The 9,159-nt window shown below is 30.0% G+C and overlaps 1 long non-coding RNA gene across 1 annotated transcript; it reads left to right on the top strand.

Moving 5' to 3' along the window:
* Positions 1-1,198: 1,198 nt before the first annotated feature.
* LOC139521886 (uncharacterized) lies at positions 1,199-2,435 on the top strand. The gene is made up of 3 exons (XR_011664082.1): positions 1,199-1,390; positions 1,911-1,989; positions 2,245-2,435. It is a non-coding gene; the product is annotated as an uncharacterized lncRNA (long non-coding RNA).
* The last annotated feature ends 6,724 nt before the right edge of the window (positions 2,436-9,159 follow it).

Here is a 9,159-nt window from a genome sequence, read left to right as displayed (position 1 = left end):
TAGAAGATAGCTCTTTCACAGTACATTGTTAAACGTAAAGATAAATATATACCGACAATGACCAATATTAATGATGGAATGAGATTATACATGTATATATACTGTTTTATATTGTTACATGTACATACATAAATGAAAATTAAAACCAAACTGTTGTCATTATTCATAAAAAAAGAAAAGGGAGGTATGATTGGTATAAATCAGACACCAGCTCTAGACAAAATGATGAAAAAGAAATAAAGCTTATAACCATACAACATTTTTACAATCAGAAAAAAACTATACATAAATCAGTTAGAAATAGCCATGAAAATTAATGTCAAATGTTAAACAATATATACAAGAAAACTAATGGCCACATCAATGTACAATCGGGAAATCAAGATATACACCAAAAAATTACAAGGCCTGTTTTACAGGTTTCTTACAAAGGACCGACACATTCATATGGTAGTTGTGTTCTATATGTATAGTGCAAAATGTTCTCATTGCTATACCAGTGGTATCCAAAGTATTAAATCCAGAACAAAGTAAAAAAAACCTAACAGTTGAAAACTATCCAAATGTGATATTCAATTAACAAAAATACCATCATTAGCAAATGGCTATCTACATATAATACATTGTAATATTTACAATGAACCATTTAATAATTAGAAAACAGAACCTACAATGTACATGTATAGCTGCTGATTTAAAAAAAAATATAATGGATAAATGATTGACTGTGTTACAATAAAACCAAGATACAAATGTAACTCAGTGAAGCTATTTATGAACATTTAAAGAGTTTGTGTTGACTGCAACAAAAATCTAGAATAAGGGATAGTAATCTTGCTGTGTTAACATCCATTTAATTAGCAATTGATCCAAAAGCTAAATGTTTCAGAAAAAAGACCTGGATACTACATGTACAAACATTGTTAATAAATGCCATTTGTAGAGCAGGATCTGCTTACCCATCCGGAGCACCTGAGATCACCTGTTTTGCACTGTAAAAATAGTGCTTAGAATTTAAACGTGTTGCAAGACTTGTGTGCTTAGGAAAGTGTTTAATTTCTAAGCATTAAAAACTAAACATGTTTTGGCTCTCAGCACTTCGCACTAAACATGTGTTAGCTCTCAGCACTTTGCAATAAACATGTTGTTGTGCTAAACATGTTTAGCTACATCGTCAAGTATATGAAGCTAAACGTGTTTAAATTCTAAGCACTTTCAATATTTAGACACTTTCCTAAACACGTTTAGAATTACAACACATTTAGGCCGAAGACGGCATGCATACCACGTGCTAATTTTTGAGCGGGAAGAAGAAACAAAGAACCCGAAGTCAAAGGCCACGCTGTTTACTTCTGACCATAACTGACCGTAACTTAACTGTTTCAGAAAGGTAAGGAGTTATAATTATACTGATTTTTATTTTGTGCTGCCAATTTTAAATGATTATTGACAGTTATAAGTATTATGTACAAGTACACTACCGTATAGTCAATGCAGGAGAAGAAAAAGGGGGAACCATCCCACGAAACAAGTGCTTGTAAGAGATTTTAGTGTTTAAACTATCTTGTGTAAAGATAAGAGTTGTTTAATGTTCTATCATGCAAGCTAGCACTTATTATTATATATATATATATATATATATATATATATGTTCTTGGAAAGGAGTTCATGAGGGCAATTTTCATTTGGTACTCCTCGGCAGATTATAATGGAACATGAGGGAAGCGGAATCTGCCGAGTGCATCATTCGCAAAACCAGTGTCATATCGAGTTCATTGTTTTAGTAAGCACTTCCTAAATGCACAATCAACATTTGCTCAAAATAAATAAAAAGATGCTTGTTTTTCTTCAATAGTTATAAGCCGTTGTACTTTCTTATATTTTTATTGATATGCATTGTTTTATTCTAGATGAGAGAAGTGCAGAGGAAATCATTTGTCTTGACATGCTAAAAGAGGAGATAATGCACAGTAGCAACTATATTGCTAGGTAAGAATCCGAAGTGTATTTGATTTTAAAAATGTCAATATATATTTGATCAAATGATTGATATTAAGCATGAAAAGAAGTTTTATATTAAAAATATCAATTTACTCATCAGTACATTTATGCTTTTATACCACGGTTCTAATGTTGTTATCTTGATCTTAAATCATGCATTTACTTTTTGGTGTTGTAGTTCGTATACTTATATTTTTAGATTAATTCTACTTAGTTGCTTATCAATATTTTTCTATCTTTCAGGCCAGTGACCAGCAGTTGGGTACTAAGAAAGGAGAAGCTCTTATTGACTTGTAAAATGAAAACAGGACATTTTCAAATTGTTTTGATTGGTCAATATTATGTATATGTACGTTGCTATGAATTTATGATTTTATGAGTTTATATTTGATTGTGTTCAATGATTAACTGGAAATAAACAATTACATAAATTCCTTTGTTTCATATCTTGTAATTTTGTTTTTAATCCTAGAATTAGTATAATAATAATTTCATTTCAAAAGTTCTAGACTGTTTAATGAATATTTGAAATGAAGAAAAAATACAATAGTCGAATGTTGACAATTGAATTAAAGAAAATACTCATTCAGATTGAAAAGGTATTGGTCACAATCAATTTGATTTGGAAATTCAAGTTTCTTAGTTTGGTGCGTTTGGCTCCTTTTGTGATGGTATGAACACATGTAGTATTGAAAGCTATCATACGTTTTACAGTCTAGCCTTCCGGAGTATTAGTTTATTTGGGGTCTAATGAAGTAACTGCTTATCGCACTAAAACGATAAACATGTTTCTTCACGACCCTTTATGGTCTAAACATGTTTACATTCAAAACACTTCACAGCTAAACATGTTTCCTGACAAAACACTTCAGAACTAAACATGTTTCCAGATACAACACTTTACAACTAAACATGTTTACAGTCTAAGCACATTTTAGCAAAACATGTTTCTAGTCTAAACACTTTACATCTAAACATGTTTACAGTGTAAGCACTTTATAGCTTGACACGTTAAGGCTGTTAGCACATTAAATATTAAACATGTTTAGATTTAAAACATGTCAAAAATCGGTTTCACAAATGTGTTTAGGAAAGTGTTTAGGCTCTAAACACAATTTTTAGAGTGTGGTGGGGTTCGTGTTGCTCAGTCTTTAGTTTTCTATGTTGTTTCTAGTGTACTTTTATTTGTATGCATGTCTTTTTCAGTTTTAGTCATGGAATTGTAAGTTTATTTTCCATTTATGAGTTTGCTGTTCATCTAGTATCTTTAGCCCCAGGGTTTCCCCTGGGTCAATTATTTTTTTCGCCACCTCTTTCGCCAAAACAATATATTTTTCCCCACTTTATTTTTCAATTAGCCACAATATTACAATTTATCTGGTTTGATATGATTGTCTTGAACCTCTTTTTCATAGTTCAGTGAGTGACTATATAGCTACTCGAAGAATTGTTTGCTATGTTGATTCTCTATTATAAGTTATATGTTAGCGATTTTTATAGTGTGCAACTATATGGTCATAATGCCAATCTAACAGTTCTCATTTGACCAAGTAATCATTGATAATTCACAAAGTTAAGTTTCCTAGTTCAAGTCAGTATCTCAGATATGATAGCAAATTATATTTAATATTTGTACTATATTGTATGGTGAACATATCTGTCTGGTAGGTATAATATAAACACCTGTCATTTATCAATAATTCAACACAACTTGAGGTCCTCTGATGTTCAGTACTTCAGTACTTTGATTTGGTTAGGATACACATGATTTAGCAACTATCTTGTCATTTACATGTAGGGGAAGATCATTATTTGTGATATATTGAAGTCAGCCTAAAAACATTATGTATGTGATTTCACTGACTGTTACTTGTGATATCATAAGGTATTCTTGTGTACTTTTCTTACATATATGCTCATTTGATTATATAAAGAATTACTTGTTAAAATATGTTTTATTGTTGTATTTTGCCTGATTGAGTATAGTTTTTATAACAGTTTAATTAAGTTTTGTTCTTATGGAAAATTATGTACGCTTAACAATAGAACATGTTCCACATTTGAACACCATCAATTTGAACACCTATGTCAACTGTTCTGAATGTAAACGTCTGGTGTTCTGAATCTTAACATTTTGGTTTTTAAACATGTTCTGTGTGTTCAAAAAGTGTTACATGGCTGTTGAACGCGTCGACGTATTAAGAAATTGAACATTCGGACACGTTAAATCGTTGAACACAAAGGCATTAAAAACTGAACACCACACATTCATTTGATGAACACTAGTGTAAACATTTGGAACACCATTACACGTTCAAAAAGTGTTACAAAAAAGCGTTCAAGCAGTGTTCTATTTATTAACACTTAGGTTTACAGTGTGCCATTTCGATAAGCCTTACAAACTTGTTGACCGAATTGGTCGACCTTTACTAACCTTGAAAATTGTATTTTTGTGGCGTATATTGGCACTAAAAAAGTAGCAAATAGACAATAAACATCATTTGTTTTATCATCTTTATTTACCACGAATAAGGTGAGTACTTCATTGATATTTCAAATATTACGTAAAGATTATTGCTATTTATTTACATCTATTAAATTTCCTCTGAACTGTGTATAAATATTGATTATACCACTGCATCGATAGTGTAATACGGTATTTATCCACTTGTTCATGCAGTTAATATTTTGTCTTTAAAACGCGAGGCTTGCCGAAATTTTTAAACATTTCCCAACTAACACATAATATTTTCATGATATTATTGACCGGTTATATATATGTTTTTCAAAAATATTTACCAAAAAATATTTTAAAAATGTTTTTTTTTACATCAGAAATTATGCATTAATGATATTTTAACAATAATATTTCGTCCCAATGTTTGATTGCTAATATAAACACATTTTTTGTAAATATTTTCTGATAATGAATAATAAATATTCTTTGCTGATGTTTTTAAAACGTTAAATAGACAGTTTTTTAAATGAGAACAATTGTATGTCGAGGAGATATTTCTTTTCAATCAATATCTGATGGACATTTTTATATAACATTTAATATATATATTTTTTAGATGTGTAAAAGAAATATTTAGAAAACATTTTTGATTTACATCTATGTAAAGCATAGGTTTGATGTATAATAAAATATCTTTTTGATGTAACATCAATATACTTTTCTTGTCCTAATCAAAAATATAAAAATGGTAATATCTAATGAATATTTCAATAACATCATAACAATATATTTTTTCGATTTTATTTAGAAAATATTAGTTAAAAACTGTTTCATAATAGTTTTAAGATAATATGTTTAATAGATATGTGTAAGATGTATGCTAGAAATGTTCTCCAAATATTTGTCAGTGATATTTGAGTGAAGCACATGTTTGATATGAAAAAAGAAATATTTTATAAACATTTTTACATAATATTTTTAATTGATATTTGTAAGATGTACGCACGACAAATGTTTTTCTTATGTTTGTTAGTGATATTTGTGTGAAGTCCATGATGTTTGATTTGAAAAAGAAAATATATTTTATATAATTTTTTAATCAGATTAACATGAATGTCTCCTCATTTTTGATAGAAAAGTCTTAACAATTCTAATCTAACTTAAATGAAAATTCAAATCAAGTCAAAAGAAAAATTATCTAGCGAATAACGATTGTGTTAAGAGCATTGAGGACCCAGTAAAAAATTAAAATGATAAAGTCATACCAAATAGGACTACGATAATCTGTGCCTAGAACTAGAAAATTCTTTGTATTTTGCCTAATTCAAAGTTTTTTAAACAGTGTTTATAAAAAAATATCATTGATATTTCATGCCAATAAAGAAATATAAGCCAACATTGTGCCAACAATATGCCAACGTATTAGGTACTTATCTCCCCCCTTTATACCACATACTTGAAAATTATATTATTCCAATGTTCTAACAAAAAATGTGCTCTTCCTTCTCTTTATCTAACATTTTCAAATCTGTGTAGTCGTTTACATGTATTTACCTAAATTATTGAATAATTTTATGCACAAACAAAAAATATTTAAAACCAGCTCAAAACAACAAATACAATTTGAATATACTTTCATGTTTTTCATTTTCTGGTATATCAACACACCATTGACACGAGTGAATTACTTACTCTCCAATTGATAGTTGATAATCTACTGAATATATAAGTCATAACATCAACCAGTAGAAATTATGAATTGACTTTTAATCATTCAATTCAATGCCTCAACTTTTAATTGAAATAAGAATAAGGTTGACAAACTGTATTTAAAAAAAAAACATTAGGTCGACATCAATAAAACATATCCTAGACATTAGAAGAATATTTTGTCCAGATGTTTGAAAGATGTTTTCTGGATATTTTCAAGGATTTGTATAGTAAATATAAATACAATTGAAACTGAATTATATCAAAATTATGTTATTTCAATATAAAATCACGATATTTAAAAATAATGCTCTTTAAACATTTAGAACAAATATTTCCAGAAATTATGCTATTCACATGAGTACAGCCAGACATATCACGTCAAAAACCTGTTTTTTAATGATATTTTGGTGATATTTTGCAATATATTTTAAAAATATCAATAAAATGATTTTGTGCTACCTGGGTTAACCGTCGTTAAATGGCGAAATATCGCATTGCTCAAGATTCGGTGGTGGAAATTGTTTCTCTAATGATTTATAAAAGATATGAAAACAAACTTAATTTGGGATTTGAATATTGAAGAGTTTGTATCATATTACTTAAAAGTTGAAACATTAAACAACTAAGAATTCCTTATACTTTTTTCCCTTTTTTATTACTTGAAATTTGCCCAAATCTGTTAAATTATGGTTGTGGGCTATCTTCGTGCGTTTAATGATGGTAATTAATTTAGAAATAATCCATGGCCAAAATATTGAAAAAAAACTAAATTGCACACAAGGATCGAGCTATAATACTATGCATTTTAGATAAACATGGAAAGACTTTTAGAAAATGGCCTTTTATTTACAAGACAGCGATTTTATAATAATTTAATGATATTTTCTCTGCAAAAGAGATGAGTAGTTTTATGGGATGTCTAGGATCAAAGTTTAAACTTTAATTACTAGTAAAAAAATGCATGAGGGTCTGAATGGGGTTAACAGATTAGAGAATATTGGACAAATACTACAGTCAATGGGCAAACATATTGAAAAAAAGTAGGCCAAAATTTAAAGATCTATAAAGAAAACAGCATTAAAGAATGGAGGGAAAGTAGGCCTAACATATAATGTAAAAGTAGAATAATGAGGGGGGATAGGACCTTTATCGGGACTCCGGGATCGGGTATTTTAAAGCTCGGGATTTCGGGATTGACCCTTTCCGGGAATTCTTTTTCCAATTCGGGATGTCGGGATTTAGATCATCCGTAGTTATTTAAATTCGAGACCTCGGGATTTCGGGATCAGGACCCCTCCTACCCCCCTCAATAATGGGCAAAATAACCTCAAAAATTCAGTAAAGAATACAGAAATGAAGAATCCCCAATCAAACCCTCAGGCATGTTTAGGTTAATATTGTTTTCTTTGCGTTTTTGTTTGAAGTACAATGTATGTATTGTGTTTTAAAGGTGTCAGACCACCAATTAAAAGTCCCTATCTGTTCAACCAAATTTTACAATTTTCATAGCTGCTTTAATTTTTTATCTGAAGTTTAACCTCTTACAAACCAGGTATGGGTGGCACGGTAGTATTTCCTGGCCCACGCATACGGGATAATGATAGCCTTTTTAAAATTTTCACCACTTTCTAACACTGCAAAAAATTCTACATTCACAGTTAACTGAAGTACTTTCATTTAACTATTCAGAAATGAATTTGAATATAGATCATGACCGTTTACTTTTTTTGCTATTTTTAAAAACCTAAGGCCACTAGTACTTTTAGGTCTTTTACGGTGCAGTGAATACAAAATTAAAAAAAAATCTCAAAAATTCATTTTCATCTGTATGTAAAATTATTTCATATTTTTCTACACCTGATTCATCCCTCAGTTTGGGAAAGTATGTTCAGTTGATACTGTATTTTTTGTCAAATCACACTGTTTAGATACATTTACCTGTACACAAAAGAGCAACCTAAATTCTGGAATGCAAATACTACCGTGCCACCTTAAGTCCTGAATCGTCCAGGTATCACCTTTCTGCATGCCAATTTTCAGCATACCTTTAAAGCCATATAAGAAAGAAGAGACCTTCCGAATGGATGTACCACTAAAAATAACCCCTGGTTTTCTTGAAATCTTAAATTAGTATACTATGGAGCGCATTAATCTTCAATTATTAATCTCAACTCAAAAGTTTCATTTCTGCAAATTTGTTGGGTAGTTTAAGTAAACAATAACATCAAATGCACTATTTTTTGTCCGAGTAGGCCTACTTTATACGTTCTAAATTTGAGGGAGTAATTGCTGGTTTGACACCTAAAGAACGCGTATCCGGGGGGGGGGGGGACACTTGCTATATAATTAGTGGTATGGATGAGCCGCTGGAATAGGTCACTTTTTCATGCTCTATGATATATATGAAAAGGGTGATAAATTCAGATGAAATGTATCAATAGGCTGATTTTATCACTTGCTTGATCATATCATAAGTGTCTGAAACTAATCAGATGTCCGTATTTATTCTTGATGCGGTTAAACCACAGTCGTAAATGCATCAGTTATTTGTCAAACCAATTGAACTCTATTTATAGTATAGTATAGTATTTCCACTGATGCCAGTGATAGATGCAATAAATCCAACTATTTTCACATTTGCACCTAATTATCATTCAAGGGTTTGTATACATAAAACATGATAACAATTATTTAAAGAAATTCCATTGTGACAGGGTCCTTTACGAGGGAACGGCAATGAAACTTTTTATCAGTTTTTAATTAATATCTAATTATGTTAAAATCAGCGAAGGTGTTACACTCTGGGATGATATTACATTTATCTTACCACAGATGTAATACCATCTATGATCTTACCAAACGTGTTTTATATGTATTGTATTTTGGAATTGAAATATCTTCATAATGAAAGATGTCAAATGGGCAATAAGAAAAAAGTGTTTAAGATATGACGAATTTATTGGAAAAGAAGGTGATTTTATTGCGAC

The sequence above is a fragment of the Mytilus edulis genome, chromosome 4 (genome assembly GCF_963676685.1).
Source record: "Mytilus edulis chromosome 4, xbMytEdul2.2, whole genome shotgun sequence".
NCBI lineage: Eukaryota > Metazoa > Mollusca > Bivalvia > Mytilida > Mytilidae > Mytilus > Mytilus edulis.
This window is presented reverse-complemented; position numbering and strand designations above follow the sequence as displayed.